General features: G+C 51.2%; 1 protein-coding gene across 5 annotated transcripts in view; it reads right to left on the minus strand.

The window, feature by feature from the left end:
- Window positions 1-20,960, minus strand: part of FSIP1 (fibrous sheath interacting protein 1) — a 941,373-nt gene that overhangs the window by 396,585 nt on the left and 523,828 nt on the right. The gene's annotated exons all lie outside the window — the stretch shown is intronic.

Consider the following 20,960-nt stretch of genomic DNA (forward strand, 5'->3'; position numbering starts at 1 on the left):
AAGAATGGGAATATTAGACGGTACGACAAGTGTGCTGATCTATTTTATTGTTCACTAGGGAAATACTGGTCTCCCTATAACAAATTAGATCATGACAAGTGGCGCACCGTATTTCAACCCTCAGAAACCGAGGGTTAGTTTCCAGAGGACCAGAAAAAGGAGATGCTCCCCCCACAGATGAAGGGCTCACCTGACCTGCAGAAGAAGGACTCGGCACTGCAGATGATGGTCCAGGCTGAGCTGCTGTGGATGTGCTTGGTTGATTTACTGAAGGGTTACCTTCAGTAAGTCGAGCATGTGTCCTTCTGTGTACATCCTTAAGGTGTCTCATCATGGTGTGATTCCCAAAGGAATACTTCCTGTCGGGATTCCCTCTTGAAAGTACACGGCCACACAGTTTACAAGTCACTAAGGGTGCATTTACCTTTTGCTGGCCTTCTGGAAAAGAAAAATACTCCCATATGTAAGAGGTCTTTTGTTTCCTCGCTCTCTGCCTCAAGGTAGTGCTGCTAGCCTCACTCTCAGAAGGGCTCTGCTGTTCTGCCATCGTATCACAAAGACAACCCAGCTCCTTCTCCTAAGGGATCACAAGCAGAAATGAGGGGAATGGGTGTGGTGTAGGAGAGTTCTAGAACTGAAAGTAGTTTCAACCAATCAAAAGTTGTGTTTCATGATCACATGACCTACGGTACGCTTACGGTACGCTTACGGTGCGCTTACGGCAAAAGTACGCATGCGCGTAAAAAAGACACGCGCACGCGCGCATGCGCAAAACAGGCACGCCCCTTCACTTCCGCGTAACGTGCACGTGCAGCGTACGCGTTACGCGCTATGCGCGCGTGACGTGCGTCTACGCAAATTGCGTAAATGAACGCAAACAGCGTAGAAATCTAACGTAATTACAGCAAGACGTGCGCTTACCGTACGCGCACGGTAAAAAAAAAAAAAAAAAATGTATTGCTAATAAATTTTACCTGTTTATTTTAAAAAAATTGTAAAATAAAAACATATTGTAGAATTTTTAAAATTTAACCATAGTCTTTAAAAAAGGATAGACAATTAAAATAAAAATATGTAAAAAAAAAAAAAGAAAAAAACAAAATTAGCATTTAAAAAACCTTGCAAATTCACTGAAAAAACCATGGGTTTCACTCACGTTATAGTAAGGAATTAGCATTTAAAAAACCTTGCAAATTCACTGAAAAAACCATGGGTTTCACACACGTTATAGTTAGGAATTAGCATTTAAAAAACCTTAGAAATTCAATGAAAAAACCAAAGGTTTCACACATGTTATAGTTAGCTGGACATTTCACTCGTAAAAAACCATTGAAATTCCCCCGTTATAGTTAGTTCAGCTAACTATAACTCGCGCACCCGCAATGCACTACTGATGACGTCACATATTACATCACTCATGACATGGTCAGTGACATCACTCATGACATCACTGATGACATCTCAAATGACATCACTGATGACATTATCCTTGTGACAGAGTGGTAGACCTCCTCTCACCCTAATATAACCTTTGATACAAACATTCAAAAATAGAGACTGAAATTTTCAAAAAAATGGACATACCAATAACAGTTACAACAACCTATTCAGTAATTCTAAGATCCACATACACATCCACTGATCCACCAACAATCCTATACAGTCACTCATACATGTACTCACACATCATATGTACTCATACACCTAAACATCCTGTAACACAATGCCACTCATCCATAGAGTTACTCACACATAGTCACTCATGCTAATAAAGAATCAAACATCCATTTACTTGCATATACAGGTATACACACACCACCACACTTACTTTTACAGAAACTTACACATACTTAGTCTTTTAAACAATCACTTATAGAAACACATACTTATTCATACAGGAAGTCTACCAATCTCTCACTCTCACATATACTCACTTATAAACACCAATAGTCACATATACTAGTTTAAAACATATGTAGTTACTTATGAAGACACTATTGAGACAGTCATTCACTCACTAACACACCCATGCACACACTCATCCACCCATACAGTCCTGCACACATGCTGTCTTCAACACATACAAACAGTGAGTCACTCATTCATGCATCTATGCACTACGTAATACCCCCCACCGCACCATGAAGACACTCAGACACTCATACTGATACTCAAAAAACCAACTAATAACCTATATAGACACTCATGTAGCTACTCACCAACCCATGCTGCCACTTATATACAAAGTGAGAGACTGATACATGTATTTACACATTTAAACATTACTCACTTAGCCATGTATTCAAAAAGATACACTTAATCAGTCAGTAATACAATCAATTTTTCAAAAACAAATCATCAATTTAGACACTTATATACTCATTTATTCTTCCATCGACCTTGAGATATACATATATTAAACATATTTAATTTTCAGAAAAACACACATTCACTGGATGATGTCATGAGTGATGTCATTTGAGATGCCATCAGTGATGTCATGAGTGATGTCACTGACCATGTCATGAGTGATGTAATATGTGACATCATCAGTAGTGCATTGCGGGCGCGCGAGTTATAGTTAGCTGAACTAACTATAACGGGGGAATTTCAATGGTTTTTTACGAGTGAAATGTCCAGCTAACTATAACATGTGTGAAACCTTTGGTTTTTTCATTGAATTTCTAAGGTTTTTTAAATGCTAATTCCTAACTATAACGTGTGTGAAACCCATGGTTTTTTCAGTGAATATATATATATAAATATGCTTATTTATTACACAACACTCACTAACTGTTAGAAGGTGGTTCTGACCATCTGAGCCGCCCGGACTTTCCGCTTTTTGAGCACCTCATTGTTGAGCTTTTCCTGTGGGAGAGCCTCATAAAGTGGGACTCACCCACAGTGACCTCATGATGAAAGGGACTGCATGTGGATTTGACTGGTGTCCCCCTGGTGAGAGTAGGCCACTGCACTGCAGCTGGAGTAAGGGACACCCGGCTGGTTACATGCAGACACGTGTGTACATGCGTGTGCACACGAGTAGGGGCTGCGTAGGGGAGATTCCATGCGTGCGCAGCCCAGGAGCAGTTACAGAGTGACTGGTGTGGCAGGAATTATGCAGAGCAGGGTGGTGACATGGAATAGGTTCTATACAATGAGAAGAAACATGTAAGGGAAAGTCAGTGTGCTTTACTGTTTTCACTGATGGACCACTTCATTATTCTCCTATGAGGATGGGGATCTCATGGGATAGTTTCACTTCCCTAGGGCCTACAAATTCCAGACACTCACTATAGTCCACTGTAAAATAGGTGAGAAGAATTATTCTGCTGAATTCAAAACCATAAATGTACTGCTTATAGGTCATCCAGAAATGTCATATTCTTCGGACTCAGCTCATAACCAGAGCCTGGCTGGGGCTGACCCTGCCAGGCTGGATTAATGACCTTACTCCCCAAGCTGTAGCGTCAGAGGCCTAGCCCTTCACGACAAGTATTTCAAGGGCTAAGGTCTACTCTCTAAAAGGGAGAGAAGATGGGTGGAGCTACTCGGTTATCCATCAGCAGCTGTCACCTGGTGCCAGGCACCAAGCTGCTCTGGAGAGAAGGCAGCAAGGGGGGAAGGGGCTTTCAGAGACCATGTGGCATGAGACCCCTGGACGACGCCACTTTGAGCTAACCCAGAGGCCTGGGCAGGAAGGAGGGAGCGGGGGCAGAGGGGTGATGTGTTGCTGTTTGATAGGGCAAGCAGAGACTTCCTGCCAGCCCCCTCCAAATTCTTTTAAAAAGAGCTTGCACAGGAAGAGGAGCTCTCTCTGGGGTGTGATCTGTTGAGGAAGACTGGTGCTGGGGCCTGGCGTCATGGGCAGTTGAAATAAGAACCTCCAGACTGTCCCAGGACCCTAACTGTGGCCAAAAGGGGACTCCTGGGCCTCCGCGCAAGGAGGAGAGAGGCCCACGAGGAGAGCCAGGCGAAAGGCTGGCGCAGGGAGCAAGTGAAGACCGCTCCCTGCTGAGTTCACCCTCCTGGAGACCAAGAGGGCAAAAGAAAGTGCTCCCAATGGCTGGGGGGCGCCACCAGGCTCAAGAAGAGGCCAGAATGGAGCCAATCGGCTGCCTGGGGGCCGAGATACCCCCCCCCCCCCCGCAGAAGGTAGGCGACCTTTGACCTCTGCGAGGACCGACGACGAAGCACGTGGGGCTCCGCTGCCGGTCCAAGATGTACCCCCGGGGTGGGTCAGGTCCCGGGGGCTGCCCCCGAAAGAAGTAAAGCTGGGGAGCGCCGTCGCCGTGAAAATAAGAGAAAGACCGATAGGTAGTAGTGTTCCCTATGAGGGAAATAACCGCACATCAAATAAATCCACGTATCTATAACTGTAAGTAACGGGCGTGAGAAATGTCATTAATGTTGCTATATTTGCAACGGGGTGCTAAGTTCGCTTTGAACACCTACTACCCAGAGGTGCTGTCAGCAAGTTATGAGGTAACCTGCATATCACTATACAAAAAAAGAAGCTATTACAGCACACCCATACCTTATGGAAAAATTCCAGAAAAAGTACTGGACAAGTATTATATACATACCATACTCAAACTATTTCCTACACACAGGAGGATAATAAAATGAGACAAACAGTATATGAAGCATTCAAATAGTCCAAAAAAGTCAACAGTCAATAATTCCTTCTCTTTTTATTGATTTCTTAAAGATTCCCAGCACACGATTAGCCGACACGTGTTTCGTCTGTACTCAGACTTTTTCAAGGCAGAATGGGAGTATTGATGTAATATAATCAAATGCGGGTCTGTCCAAGTAGTACGTCTGATAGCGTATTCCAATGTCAACAAAGCACGTACGTTGTGTCTGATGGTCTTACAAAAAGAACAATTATAGTGCGTCAACTGACACACAAAGGAGTCACAGATTCCAATATAAGAGCTGTACGCTGCTCCGGTTTTAACCCATGAATATTATTGACAGTGTATCCAACTGATCAATGGAATTAGTGTGGTTTCTTTCATCCAATGTAGACCCTGTATCGTGTATGGAAAGCAAGGCACAACCCTGGTAAGTATGCCACCTCAAGACGAAAGTATCTCCAACGCAAACGCACATGTAAATGCTTGTCCAGTGAAAATGCCAATGAGAGGTGCCAGGAGCCCACCCTGGCCCCCAGTGACATCGGGGGAGGGCGAGTGCCGACGCGCCCACCCTCGAAGAAAGTTCAGGGGCCCAGGACCCCCAACTTCGGGCCCCGGTGATGGCGGTGAAGAGGAGGGGGCGTGCCGTCGAGTATCCCCCCTCGTGGGTGACGATAAGTCGGGGAGCGCCTTCGCGCTCTATGTGAAGATTCTTCCAGGGCCCGGGACCCCAACTCTGGGCCCTGATGCAAAAGCCGTCGCGTCCTCGTGAAGGTGCCCCTGAGGGGGGCCCTGGGATACCCAACTCCTGGCCCCATGCGGTGGAGAAGGAGGGGGGAGTGCCGCGGGACTCCCCCACGACAGTGGGAAGGCGGGGGGAGTGCCTTTGCACTCCCCCGAAGACCCGCCAAGTGAGTGGCCGCCTCCGTATCTGCCCACCGGAGCAGGCAGACCAAAATGGATGCTCCCGCAGCCGCACCAGAGGGTGCGGGTCGAGCAGGGAGCCGGCAGGGGCCACAGCGGGTGGGCTCCCCAGGTGGCTCTCCAACACTTGGCAAGGAGGAGGTGCGAGGGGCCCGGGTTGGACCAGGCCCCCGAAGATCAGCCGGAGCAGCCGGGGGTGGGCTCCCCGAGCTACATAACTCACCTGGGGGTCCGGGTTGGACCGGGCCCCTCACCAAAGTCTGGATGCGGCAAGAGGCCGCCAGCAGCACATCACGGTTCTCTCCGGAGCAGCGGGGGAGCCACTGCTATAATATGCATGACCACAGACTGCTTCGCCCCATAATGCCTTGCAGGCCTGGACCAGCCTGCAAGGAAAAGAGGATGGTTTCCAGTTTGTGGTGGCCCCAGGAGGATGGGGTCACCACCACATGCCTGAAAAGGAGCAGGGGGAGCTGTAGGAGCAATGCAGTCTCCCCCAGCACGAAGAGGAAAGTACCCCCCTAAGGCTCTGAGGACTCCAAAGGAATAACCCCTCAAGGGCCCAGCCAACAGTCAACGCATCCTAGGGGTAGAACTTTGGTTCTACAGCTGGGGGTACACAGGGGACTGCACTACGGTATGGAGGGCTGAGCTGGGGATGTCTGGAGAAGGGCATCCCCTGGAGGTGAAGAGGTGCAATTGCACGAGAAGTGTATTTACCAATGTTATTTCTTTTCGAGGGACTGAAAGTCACATGTGTTATGTGAAGTACCTCTGTACGGTGAAGTCATACGCCAAGTGGGGTTATGTTGCTGGTCATTCCTGCTAGGGTGTCTGGGTGTATCTACTTAATCCTCTGATTTTAACTGTGACACCTTTGAGGGGCTTTAATTGCAATGCATTATAACTGTTACCAACTATGATGTGTACTGTCATTTTAAGGGATGCCCAAACATGTATTCTTGCTACTGCGTTAGGTGAAGGACAACCCAGACTGTTAGCCACTCAGATGTAGAGGTGTTTACTGTATGGTCAGTATGAGATGCTCAGTCAGGGTTATGTGTCACCAGGGCAGGTGTACCTATTTTAAATGCTTGTTGAGATAATGGGGTGGGCCGCCATTGGGATGGTGCCAGTGGGCAAGGCCCTCGCTCCAGGTTGTGTTCAACCCACTGCATTAGGGAGCAAGGTGATGTGCATACATCGGAGTGGTGGTACTAGACCCCCCCCCCCGCTGGAGGGGTGGAAATGTTATGCAAGGTCACAAAGTAATTCCAACAGCTTATGTATATTTGTAAATTGGTGTATAGTATTGAGTAGTGTATGTGTTTAATAAATGTACTCTTCCTTTTATTAAGCAAAGTAGAGACTGGACAATCAATTATTGAGTGTTATTTCTGCGTACTGGTAAATGGCGATTACTAGCCTACACCATCTCCCTTGAGTAAGCCTTAGTCTGCTCTGCAACGCTACCCTCTGAGAGTCAAGCGCTACAATAGGATGTTTGGTTCCCAGTGAAGGATAAATGTGACATGTTATTTGTACAGGCCTCGCAGATACTACCTCGTTTTCCAACACCAACACATTGGTAAATCTCCAACCCAGAGATATCAATACAAATATGTTAGAAAACCCCGGGCAACCGGGTTAGCAGTCACCCGGTTTTTCCCAACACAAGGGGTAGCTTGGCTCGAGCGGTCGGGGGTCAGGCACCGTGTTAAGCGTACGTCACACCCTCACAATAACCATGCGTTCATCCGTTCCAAAAACGACTCTACACCGTAAAAATTTATGAAAGAATCTCTTTGTGTTTATCTTAATTTTTCTCTTAGTTGCAGGGTTATGACACAAATACAATACAAAAGGATTTTCTTCAGAAATAGCAGGTCAATTAAATAATAACACTTTGCAGGTGCAATAAATAGGATTAGGTCATAAATACACAAGGAATAAATAGAGGTGCGATAAATACATAGGGCAAATAAATACTGTCAGACAATAAATACAAGGCAGGAATAAATACGGTCAGACAATAAATAAAACACCTTCAATACAAAATATAGCCATCAAACAATTGCAAATCAGATCACATTTATGAGGTAGATTGATTTTACCATGCCCAAGTACAGCTTATGGTCACTGGGGTGGCCTGGGGATGTCCCACCTAGAGTGGTCAAGGCTGGGGCCTAAGCTGAGGTAGAATGAGGGAAACCTAAGGTTCTGATTCTTCCAACTACACAGTCCCTCACACAGGTCCCTGCACCAGTCTCAGTTCACCCCCTAGCACTCTCAGGTTGGTCCTAACACCCCTCTAGCCCCAAGAATGGTCTTTTAGGGCTCCACAGGGCCTCAGATGCCCTTTCTACCACTTACTGCCCTTTTCACGAAGATCGGCTCCGCTCGGCGCCGGGTCGACGTCGCCGGGCGGCTCCGGTTCGATGTCGCGTCGATCTGTTCCACTTGACGCCGTGTCGATGCCGTCGGGCGGTTCCAATTCGATGTCGCTGGCCGGCCTCGGTTCGATGTTGCGTCGATCTGCTTTACCTGACGCCGGGTCGATGCCGTGAGGCGGCTCCGGATTGATGTCGCTGGGCGGCCTCGGCTCGATGTTGTGTTCCGGCGTCACAGGGTCACGGTTCCCCCGCTTCCGGGCAACTCCGGAGTGCGACCTCCACTCCCGACCTCCGTCGGCTCCACTTCGGGTTCCGGCGACTCCGGAGTGCGATCTCCACTCCCTACCTCCTGCGCGCTTCGCCTCGACCTCAGGCGACTCCGGAGTGCGACCTCCACTCCCGACCTCCTGCGCGCTTTACTTCAGCTTCCGGCGACTCCGGAGGGCGGACTTCACTCCCCCGTCGACGCCTCACCTCGACCTCAGGTGACTTCTACTCGACCTCCGGTGTCTCTCCACGACCTCCGTCGGCGCCCTCACTCGACCTCTAGCGGCTCCGGGTACGACGTCTGCCTTCTGTCAGCGCCGCTTCTCCACCTCGGGCTCCAGGTCTCCAGGCTTCTCGACGTCGGGTCTCCAGGAGGATTCCACCAAACAGGTCAGGAACTTGCTGTTCTTCTCCTTTAAGGCCTGTTCCGGCTGTTCAGGTCCTTAAGATGATTTTCTGATCTTTATCCCACACAGGGCTTTAGGCTGGGCTTGGTCAGTAGGGACTAGTATCAAGGGTGGGTTTCTGGACCCCACTCCAGGCACAAGTTTCCACCCCTGCTGCCTTACTCCTTCCTCCTTCTGTTTCTCTGTCCTCTCTCCTCTCCAGTCAGGTGCCAACTGCCTACTCCCACTGCCAACTCTGAGCTGGCTTCCCAACATTCTAAACCTGCCTCACACTGTCACAGGGTTCTAGAATGTTCTGGAAGGTACTAGTAGGTTCCAGCTATGTCTCAGGTGACAATGGGTGGCCACCATTTTGTGTTTCAGGCCCTCAGACAGAAGTTCCAGGGGTAGGGAAAATGGCTCCCTGACCCTGCATCAACACTAAAAAGTCTGGTGGTTCCCAAAAAGGAAAAATACTAACAGGGTTTGAGGCAAAAGTGGGACAAAATAAATAATGATGAGGAGGGACCACCCAAAGGGCTGACAGGTCTAACACGCGTCCCCCCCAGCTGAAAGTGGGGAGAGCTACCCAACCCCTTGGGAGTTCTCATCACTAAGGCGGAAATACCTTGAGAGACCGTCTGCATTGGCGTGGTCCACTCCAGGCCGATGTTCCACCTGAAAGTCCATTCCCTGTAGGGAGATAGACCACCTTAGCAACTTGGGATTCTCCCCCTTCATCTGCATCAGCCAACGAAGGGGTCTGTGGTCGGTCTGAACTAGGAAGTGCGTGCCAAACAGGTATGGCCGCAGCTTCTTCAGAGCCCATACCACTGCAAAGGCTTCACGCTCTATTGCACTCCACTTCTGTTCCCTGGGAAGTAGTCTCCGGGATAGGAAGACCACGGGTTGATCCAGACCCTCTTCATTGAGTTGCGATAACACTGCCCCAATGCCATGTTCCGATGCATCCGTCTGGACAATGAACTCCTTGGAAAAGTCTGGGGCCCGTAGGACCGGGGCCTCGCACATGGCTTGCTTCAGTTTTACAAAGGCCTGCTGACAAGCCTCCGTCCAGACTACCCGTCTAGGTTGTTTCTTGGACGTAAGCTCCGTGAGGGGGGCCACAATGGTACCGTATCCCTTCACGAAGCGGCGGTAATATCCGGTGAGGCCCAGAAAAGCTCGGACCTCAGTCTGAGTCTTGGGGGTTCCCAGGCCATGATGGCCTCGATCTTCGCCTGGAGGGGTTGCACCGCTCCCCTACCCACCAAGTGTCCAAGGTACACTACCGACCCCTGCCCGATCTGGCATTTACTGGCCTTGATCGTTAAACCAGCGTGTTACAGGGCCTGGAGAACAGCTTGCAGGTGACGCAAGTGATCCTCCCAGCTGTTACTGAAGACGGCTATGTCATCCAGATAAGCAGCAGAGAAACTCTCCATTCCAGTGAGGATCTGGTTCACCAGACGCTGAAACGTGGCAGGTGCGTTCTTGAGCCCAAAGGGCATCACACAGAACTGGTAGTGGCCTTTGGGCGTGGAGAAGGCTGACCTTTCCCTAGCTCCGTCAGTCAGAGAGATCTGCCAGTACCCAGAAGTAAGGTCAAAGGTACTTAGATATTGGGCAACTCCCAGCCGGTCAATCAATTCATCCGCCCTTGGGATCGGATGAGCATCAGTCTTGGTTACTGAGTTCAGTCCCCGGTAGTCCACACAGAACCTCAGTTCCGGCTGGGCACCCGGTGGTGCGGCTTTTGGTACTAGCACCACCGGACTGGACCAGGGGCTGCTGGAAGGTTCGATCACTCCTAGCTCCAGCATCTTAATGACTTCACTGTGAATGCTGGCCTTCACCTTGTCTGACATCCGGTAGATCTTGGACTTCACAGGTGGGCTGTCTCCTGTGTCCACATCATGGACGCACAGGTGAGTCCTACCCGGAACAAGGGAGAACAACGAAGAGTACTGTCCCAGGACCTGGCGGCAGTCCTCCTGCTGTTCAGGAGTTAGAGATGGGGAGAGAATCACTCCCTCCACCGACCCATCCTTCTCTTGAGACGCAAATAAATCGGGGAGAGGCTCGCTTTCCACGTCCTCTGCTCCGTCAGTCACCATCATCAAAATGACTTCGGGCCTCTCGTGGTGGGGTTTGAGGCGGTTGGCATGCAGCACCGGTAGGGGCTGACGAGGGGTCTTAAGATCCACCAAGTAGGTAGCCTTACCCTTCTTCTCCAATACCTCAAAGGGTCCTGACCAGCGATCCTGGAGGGCGCTAAGCTCTCCTGGTTCGATCACCCACACCTTCTGGCCAGGCTCCAATTCCACCGGGTGAGCGTTGTGGTCATACCACGCCTTCATTACTGCTTGGCTGGCCTCCAAGTTGTCAGAAGCTTGCTTCCACAACTTAGCCATTTGGCTCCGGAAGGCCATCATGTAGCTCACCACGTCCTGGGGAAGCTTTCTGGGAGTTCTTTCCCATCCGTCTCTCACCAGGCTGAGAGGTCCACGCACAGGGTGCCCATACAAAAGCTCGAAGGGGCTGAAGCCCACTCCCTTCTGTGGCACTTCCCTGTAGGAAAACAATAGACAGGGTAGGAGGACGTCCCATTTCCTCCGCAGGCTTTCAGGCAGACTTCTAATCATGCCTTTCAAGGTTTTGTTAAACCTTTCCACCAGACCATTGGTCTGGGGGTGGTAAGGAGTTGTGAACCGGTAGGTCACTCCACACTCCTTCCACATGGCCCGCATGTATGCTGACATGAAGTTGGTCCCCCTGTCGGACACAACTTCCTTGGGAAAACCCACTCGGGTAAAGATTCCCATCAGGGCCCTAGCCACAACAGGTGCTGTAATGGTCCTTAGAGGTATAGCCTCTGGGTACCGTGTGGCATGATCCACCAGAACCAGGATAAACCTGTGACCAGCTGTAGTAGGCGGATCTAATGGACCCACAATGTCGATGCCCACCCTTTCAAAGGGGGTGCTAACGACAGGAAGTGGTTCCAGGGGAGCTTTCAGCTTCACCTCTGTTTTCCCACTGGCTTGGCAAGACACACATGTTCGGCAGTAGGTGTTGGACGACACTTTCATTTGAGGCCAATAAAAGTGTGGGACAAGACGGGCGAAGGTCTTGTCTTGCCCCAGGTGTCCTGCCAAGGGGATCTCGTGAGCCAATTCCAGTAGGAAGGCTCGGTAACGTTGAGGGACTACTAAGGCTCGTGACGATCCATGTAGGGGTGCCTTGGGTTCACTGTAGAGGAGGCCATCCTCCCAGTAAAGGTTGTAGTTCCCCTCAACGTTCCCTGCTGCCTGGGCTTCGGCCTGTCGCCTCAGTCCCTCAAGGGTAGGGCACTCCCTCTGGCCCTTGCAGAATTCCTCCCTGGTCGGCCCTCCCTCCACGTGCCACTCGGCCGGGATGGGTAGGTCCTCCAGTTTGGTAACATCCCCCACCGCGGACTCCTGGTCCACCACCTCCGGTGGCCTATCCGTCACACGGGGCGCGGATGCCGAGGCAGGCTCCTCCTGTCCTCGGTTCTTCCCTTGGTCGGCAGCCGGCTGTGCCTTTGTTCCAGGCTCCAGTCGAAACAAACTCCCTCTCCGGGTAGTCGCGGACCCTGTGCTAACACAGGCCCAGTCAGGTGTACCCAGCATCTCAGCATGATTCCGGTATTCCACCTCCTTCCAAGCATTGTGCTCCATGTCATTCCCCAGTAGACAATCGACCGGCACGGCAGGGCTTACGGCAACTCGAAGTGAACCTGCAACCCCCTCCCATTCAAAGGGAACCTCGGCCACCGGATAGTGGCCGGTTCTGCCGTCAGCCATCGCGGCTGGGTGGAGTACATCGGGAATTACCTGCTCTGGAGACACCAGTTGGCTACGTACCATAGTCATACTGGCTCCTGTGTCTCTCAGAGCCTCCCCTCTTTGGCCGTTGATGGTGACCCACTGCCCATACTTTATGGTATTTGCAGGCACCTGGATCTTAGGAACCATCTCCCGTTCTCCCAGGGACACTAAAGTGACACCCGCCCACTCCCTTCCCTTAGTTAAGGGCATCTCCTCCCCGAGCACTACACTAGCTACTCCGGGGGCCTTTCCTCCAATCGGAGGGGGTGGTCTTTTCGGGCACTTCGCATCTCCCTTATAGTGTCCGACGCCACCGCACTCGAAGCAATGGACAACCCTTGGCTGCTGACTCTGGCCAGGATTAGGGTTTCTGGGTGGGTTAGCCCTAGGGGTGAATCCTGTTCCCTTTCCTTGGAAGTTATTTTGGGGGCCTTTAGAGAACTCCTTTTTCTTTTCCCCTCCCTCTTTCTTCTGGGGGGCGCCCTGTCCGGCCTTTTGAGTATCCCCTCCAGTCCCCCTTGTGGACACCCGGGTACTAGCCCAAATGTCCGCCTCCTCAGCAAGCTTCCGGGGATTGGTCAGCTTGCTATCCACCAGGTGTTGACGCAGTTCAGGGAAACATTTTTCGAGCAGGTGTTCCTTCAACATTAAATCAAACAACCCCTCGTAGTCCCTCACCTCACTGCCCTGAATCCAACCCTCTAATGCCTTCTTTGCATAGTCCAGGAAATCCACCCAATTCTGTGTGCCCAGTTTGTGGCTACCCCGGAACTTCTGTCTGTACTTCTCGGGTGTTAGTCCAAACTTTCTTACGAGCGCCACTTTCATGGTGGGGTAGTGGGTCTGCTCATCCTGCTCTAGGGCCAATAATGCATCCCTACCAGCTGGAGGCATGTATTTGTACAATCCCCCTCCCCAGTACTTCTCTGGCACCCCATGGGCCCTTAAAGAGACCTCATAGGCCGCTATCCACTTGGCAATATCATCCCCTGCACTATAGCTAGCTACTATGTCTTTTGGCAGATAGGGTTTGGGTTCCCTGGTGATTTCTTTGTCTTTGCTGCCACCATTAGGAACAGTGTGTGCCCCGACTTGTAGGATCTGGAGATCTATTTCCCTCAGCCTCAACTCGTGAGCCATCCTCTGTCCCTCCTTCTCTTTCTCCAGCTCCGCCAACTTCCATGTGAGCTGTCTTTTCTCCCTCCGGTCAGTTAATTCTACTTCTGATAAGCCACCGCTAGAGACAGTGCTGCCCTTCCTGGAAAGTGTTCTGGGCCCCGCTAACAGGTTCCCCACCTCAGGTTGGTACAACCCTGCCCCCTCGCTAACAGGCTCTCCATCCCTGTCCTCCTGCTCAGCCTTACTTTCCCGTCGTGCCTCCCCCCAAGCCTTCAAGCTGGTCTGGAGTTCAGCCTTCTTGGCACCCGGGGGACAATACACCCCTTCTCGCTGACAAAACTCTCTGAGTTGGGCCACAGTGTAAGTTTCCACATCTTCCAACACAAACTCCATTTTGCCCACTCAGAATAGAAGACAGGTGTTTACAGAAGCTATGCAGGGGGGTACCTTTTGTAATACCTCCTCCCACCACCAGAGTAAATTTGGAAAAAACAAAACTCAGAATTAGGAAGTCCGCTTTGAGAAAACTCCCGGTGTAGGCCTATGGACTACCCACAGTTATTGTCGAGTGGACGCAAGCACAGCTCTATCCCACCGCTGAACACCAATTATGTTAGAAAACCCCGGGCAACCGGGTTAGCAGTCACCCGGTTTTTCCCAACACAAGGGGTAGCTTGGCTCGAGCGGTCGGGGGTCAGGCACCGTGTTAAGCGTACGTCACACCCTCACAATAACCATGCGTTCATCCGTTCCAAAAACGACTCTACACCGTAAAAATTTATGAAAGAATCTCTTTGTGTTTATCTTAATTTTTCTCTTAGTTGCAGGGTTATGACACAAATACAATACAAAAGGATTTTCTTCAGAAATAGCAGGTCAATTAAATAATAACACTTTGCAGGTGCAATAAATAGGATTAGGTCATAAATACACAAGGAATAAATAGAGGTGCGATAAATACATAGGGCAAATAAATACTGTCAGACAATAAATACAAGGCAGGAATAAATACGGTCAGACAATAAATAAAACACCTTCAATACATAATATAGCCATCAAACAATTGCAAATCAGATCACATTTATGAGGTAGATTGATTTTACCATGCCCAAGTACAGCTTATGGTCACTGGGGTGGCCTGGGGATGTCCCACCTAGAGTGGTCAAGGCTGGGGCCTAAGCTGAGGTAGAATGAGGGAAACCTAAGGTTCTGATTCTTCCAACTACACAGTCCCTCACACAGGTCCCTGCACCAGTCTCAGTTCACCCCCTAGCACTCTCAGGTTGGTCCTAACACCCCTCTAGCCCCAAGAATGGTCTTTTAGGGCTCCACAGGGCCTCAGATGCCCTTTCTACCACTTACTGCCCTTTTCACGAAGATCGGCTCCGCTCGGCGCCGGGTCGACGTCGCCGGGCGGCTCCGGTTCGATGTCGCGTCGATCTGTTCCACTTGACGCCGTGTCGATGCCGTCGGGCGGTTCCAATTCGATGTCGCTGGCCGGCCTCGGTTCGATGTTGCGTCGATCTGCTTTACCTGACGCCGGGTCGATGCCGTGAGGCGGCTCCGGATTGATGTCGCTGGGCGGCCTCGGCTCGATGTCGTGTTCCGGCGTCACAGGGTCACGGTTCCCCCGCTTCCGGGCAACTCCGGAGTGCGACCTCCACTCCCGACCTCCGTCGGCTCCACTTCGGGTTCCGGCGACTCCGGAGTGCGATCTCCACTCCCGACCTCCTGCGCGCTTCGCCTCGACCTCAGGCGACTCCGGAGTGCGACCTCCACTCCCGACCTCCTGCGCGCTTTACTTCAGCTTCCGGCGACTCCGGAGGGCGGACTTCACTCCCCCGTCGACGCCTCACCTCGACCTCAGGTGACTTCTACTCGACCTCCGGTGTCTCTCCACGACCTCCGTCGGCGCCCTCACTCGACCTCTAGCGGCTCCGGGTACGACGTCTGCCTTCTGTCAGCGCCGCTTCTCCACCTCGGGCTCCAGGTCTCCAGGCTTCTCGACGTCGGGTCTCCAGGAGGATTCCACCAAACAGGTCAGGAACTTGCTGTTCTTCTCCTTTAAGGCCTGTTCCGGCTGTTCAGGTCCTTAAGATGATTTTCTGATCTTTATCCCACACAGGGCTTTAGGCTGGGCTTGGTCAGTAGGGACTAGTATCAAGGGTGGGTTTCTGGACCCCACTCCAGGCACAAGTTTCCACCCCTGCTGCCTTACTCCTTCCTCCTTCTGTTTCTCTGTCCTCTCTCCTCTCCAGTCAGGTGCCAACTGCCTACTCCCACTGCCAACTCTGAGCTGGCTTCCCAACATTCTAAACCTGCCTCACACTGTCACAGGGTTCTAGAATGTTCTAGAAGGTACTAGTAGGTTCCAGCTATGTCTCAGGTGACAATGGGTGGCCACCATTTTGTGTTTCAGGCCCTCAGACAGAAGTTCCAGGGGTAGGGAAAATGGCTCCCTGACCCTGCATCAACACTAAAAAGTCTGGTGGTTCCCAAAAAGGAAAAATACTAACAGGGTTTGAGGCAAAAGTGGGACAAAATAAATAATGATGAGGAGGGACCACCCAAAGGGCTGACAGGTCTAACAAAATACATAACAATGCTTCAATTGCAAATAAGTAAGTGAGCACAATACACAGTGGTCTCCAGGGGGAGACCAAACCATGTACTAAAAAAGTGGAATGCAAACTGAGAACGAAGTCGTGACTTGGACCAGGAGACTCAGAAGAGCTGTGGACACAAGGAACCACCCAAAGTAAGTACCCAGGGGCCCCACGGAGGCTGTGTGCAGAGTGGAAACACAGCTGCGTACTCAACAGAAGTCAACAGAATAGACACAGTTGCAGTTTTTAAGAAGAAGGACCCTTCCCAGTGAACCCTGAAGAAAATCAGTGGACAACAGGAGGTTGGAGAGTCACCCCACCCATGGATATCCCAGGAACCAGGATACCTACACCACGGAAGTCAGATGCAAAGGTGTGAAGAGATGTCGGAAATCGCCATAGACCACAATGGAGGACTTCAGAAAAGATGTCACTGGTGAAGACTGTGCAAAAGTCCGGTGGAATCCAAGGGTTGATTCTTGAAGAGAAGAACCTGCATGCAGAGGGGACAGAGTATATGCCACTCGGAACGGAAGAGCAATGCCCACCGATGTCAGAAGATGCAGAAGTGATGACGGTGACCTTGTCGCAGCAGCTGTGAGGACCATGTGAAGCTGAGGAAGACCAGGGGCCATGCACGAGCTGTCCCACGTCGGAAGTCGAGAAGCAGGGGATCTGTGTCCGGCAAGAGCACCAACAAGCCCAGCTGCAACAGGTGTTTGAAGAGTAGAAGGAGCAACGTAGGGACCAGCAAAATACAAGGGACTCACCACAAGCAGGCCTGGGCAAGCAGGGAAACCCACTAAAGCAGGAGAAGACCCTTGAGAGGACACACAGGATGAAGGCACAGGAGTCACAAAAGGGCCCCGAGCAGCTCACCAAAGATGAAGGCCAACGGTGCAGAAGATGCAGTGAGGATACTGATTATGTAAGGAAGAGATGCTGGAGGCTGGAGCTTCTTGTAGCCTGAAGATCTGTCATGCAGAGCTAACAAGCCTTGGCAATGGTAAATCAACGTGGTGCACAGGTTAGGTCCCAACGGTACTGACGAGGGATACAGGCCTCAAAATTGAAGAGAGGACAGGTCAGGCCTCGAAGGTAACCCCCTCCTTGAGGGAGTTGCAAACCACCACCTGTGTTGCTGAGTCTTTTGAAGTCCGTGGGATGTCAGGAGCAGCAGACCGGTCAGCTTAGTTGCAGTGCCAGCAGATACAGGGGAGTGACTCCTTCACTCCAAGGGAGATTACTTATGGTGTCCTTTATGCCCGCAGGTCTGTTAAAGATCCTGGAAGAAGCACAGACACAGAGGACGAAGAAGGCTTGCAGAACAGTGAAACCAGGAGCAGCAGGAGTCTTCCATGATGCAGTCTTGGTTCCAGGCGAAGTCCAGCAAAGTCCAAGTGTCCAGATAGTCGAAGAGTGACGTGGTTTCAGGCTTGAGTCTTGTCCTACGACTAATCTGAAGAGCCACCCAAAAGAAAACCCTTAATACCCTTGAAAAAGGGTTGCAACGACACAGGGGTCCCTCCCAGAGGAGGGGCGGACAGAGGGGAGGATACTCCATGTCCTTTGTCGGGTTTCGCACCAGAGCAGGAGCCAGGGGCTCCCTGAACTGGTTCAACCAGGAGTATGCATGGAGGGCACTAAATCTGATCTTCAAAGCAGTTTGGTGGTACCCCCACTCCAGCCCAATACACGAAATACTGTCTGGGAAGTGGTCACACTTCCCTGTGACAGGAAACCTATTGTTCTACCTTCCCCCGCTTGAGCTCAGCAGCAGGAGGGCGGAATCGTGTCTGGGGTCGGCCGCAGCACTAGCTTGCTGGCAGACCCTGGAAAGCGGTTACAGGGAGTACTGGGGGCTTCCCAGAGGAGCCCCCCCCCAGTGCACGGAATCATACCTTCAACACCTGGAACAGTGTTGAGATATGATTCCAACATGTTTGATACCTAACATGCCCAAGATCGACACAGTCACCATACAGTTCGCCACAACATAATGACGGATGGCCACTATATATCTTAAAATGGCTGACCGCACTTACAAAGCCTGGAGAATTGACTCTGGGGTTTGTAGGGGTGTCCTGCTCGTGCAGGGGCATCCACACACTTATAACCCAGCACCCTGCCTTAGGGGTGACTTATAGGTTTTAAGTGCAGTGACCTCAGATATAAGAATCCTTATACCTGTCATAAGTGGTGCTAGCACCAGCTTACACAGGCTGCAATGGCAGAACTGTAGTCACAGTTTGAGTGGTCTCTCTCGGGTGGCACAATACATGTTGCAGCCCATGGGAGATCCCTGGTCTACCTATGCCCTGTGTTCCTCAGTACCATTTACTAGAGATGTATAGGGGTACACCAGTAGTAAATTGTGGAGGTACAGAAGTATTTACTATGTCAGATTTTGGGAGACAGCACAGTGACTGGGGTCCTGTTTATTAGGATTCCAGTCAGAGTAGTCAAAAAGTCACCAGGCAAAAAGTGGGTGTAACCATGCTAGAAGGATCCTACCTTCCTACAAACACTTCCAACCACCACTTCCCCCCACTAATGCGCCTCACATAGGTGTCACTGCAGTCCAACACTTCCATCCAAGCACTTAGATGCAACAACATACAGCAAGAAAAAACCACCACACTAGTCACTCGCCCAGGACACCCAACACTTCCCACACAGGTCTCACTGCAGTCCAACACTTCCAACCAAGCACTCTCACTTGCCCAGGACACCCAACACCTCCAACACAGGCCTCACTGCAGTCCAACGCTTCCAACAAATCACTCTCACTCACCCAAGACATCCAACACTTCCTACACAGGCCTCACTGCAGTTCAACACGTCCATCCAAGCACCTAGGGGCAGCAACCTAAGACAATATAGGAGCACCACACTAGTCACTTACCCATGGCACCCAACACTGCCCACACAGGCCTCCCTGCAGAGTAACACTTCCAACCAAGCACCTAGAGGCAGCATCCAACGACAAGAGCACCACATTAGTCAATCACGTGGGGCACCCAACACTTCCCACACAGGCCTCACTGTAGTCCAACACTTCCAACCAAGCACCTTGGGGCAGCAACCTAAGACACCATAAGAGCACCACACTAGTAACTCACTCAGGACTCCCAACACTGCCCACACAGGCATCACTGCAGTACAAGACTTCCGTCCACCATTCCCCCAACTAATGCACAACACACAGGCCTTACTGCAGTCCAACACTTCCAACGAAGCATCTAGGGGCAGCATCCAACGACAAGAGCACCACATTAGTCACTCACCTAGGACAGCTAACACTGCCCTCACAGGCTTCACTGCAGTGCAACACTTCCAACCAAGCACTCTCACACACCCAGGTCACCCAACACTTCCTACACAGGCCTCACTGCAGTCCGACGCTTCCAACCAAGCACTCTCACACACCCAGGACACCCAACACTGCCCACACAGGCCTCACTGCAGTCCAACACTTCCAGCCAAGCACTCCCACAGGACACCACTACTTCCTACGCAGGCCTCACTGTAGTTCAGCACTTCCAACCAAGCACCTAGGGGCAGCAACCTAGGACAAGATAGGAGCACCCCAGTAATCACTTACCCAGGAAACCCAACACTGCCCACACAGGCCTCACTGCAGTACAACACTTCGAACCACCACTACCCCCACTAATGTGCCTCACACAGGCCTCACTGCAGTCCAACACTTCCAATGAAGCACCTAGGGGCAGCATCCAATGACAAGAGCACCACATTAGTCACTCATCTAGAACAGCCAACACTTCCAACACAGGCCTCACTGCAATCCAACACTTCCAACCAAGCACCTATGGGCAGCAACCTAAGACAAGATAAGAGCACCACACTCGTCACTCACCCAGGACACGCAACACTTCCCACACACGCCTCACTGCAGTACAAGACTTCCATTCACCACTCTCCCAACTGATGTACCTAACACAGGTCTTACTGAAGTCCAACACTTCCAACAAAGCACCTAGGGGCAGCATCCAACGACAAGAGCACCACATTAGTCACTCATCTGGGACAGCCAACACTGCCCTCACAGGCTTCACTGCAGTGCAACACTTCGAACTGAGCACTCTCACACACCCAGGACACCCAACACTTCCTACACAGGCCTCACTGCAGTCCGACGCTTCCAACCCAGCACTCTCACTCTTCCAGGACACACAACACTGCCCACACAGGCCTCACTGCCGTCCAACGAAGCACCTAGGGGCAGCATCCAACGACAAGAGCACCACATTAGTCACTCATCTGGGACAGCCAACACTGCCCACACCGGCCTCACTGCAGTGCAACACTTCGAACCACCAGTCCCCCCACTAATGTGCTTCACACAGGCCTCACTGCAGTCCAACACTTCCAACCAAGCCCTTAGGGGCAGCATCCAACGACAAGAGCACCACATTAGTCACTCATCTGGGACAGCCAACTCTGCCCACACCGGCCTCACTGCAGTGCAACACTTCGAACCACCCCTACCTGCACTAATGTGCCTCACACAGGCCTCACTGCAGTCCAACACTTCCAACGAAGCACCTATGGGCAGCATCCAACGACAAAAGCACCACATTAGTCACTCATCTAGGACAGCCAACACTGCTCACACAGGCCTTACTGCAGTGCAACACTTCGAACCACCACTCCCCCAACTAATGTGCTTCACACAGGCCTCACTGCAGTCCAACACTTCCAACCAAGCCCCTAGGGGCAGCAACCTACGACAAGATAAGAGCACCAC

The sequence above is a fragment of the Triturus cristatus genome, chromosome 9 (genome assembly GCF_964204655.1).
Source record: "Triturus cristatus chromosome 9, aTriCri1.1, whole genome shotgun sequence".
Lineage (NCBI taxonomy): Eukaryota > Metazoa > Chordata > Amphibia > Caudata > Salamandridae > Triturus > Triturus cristatus.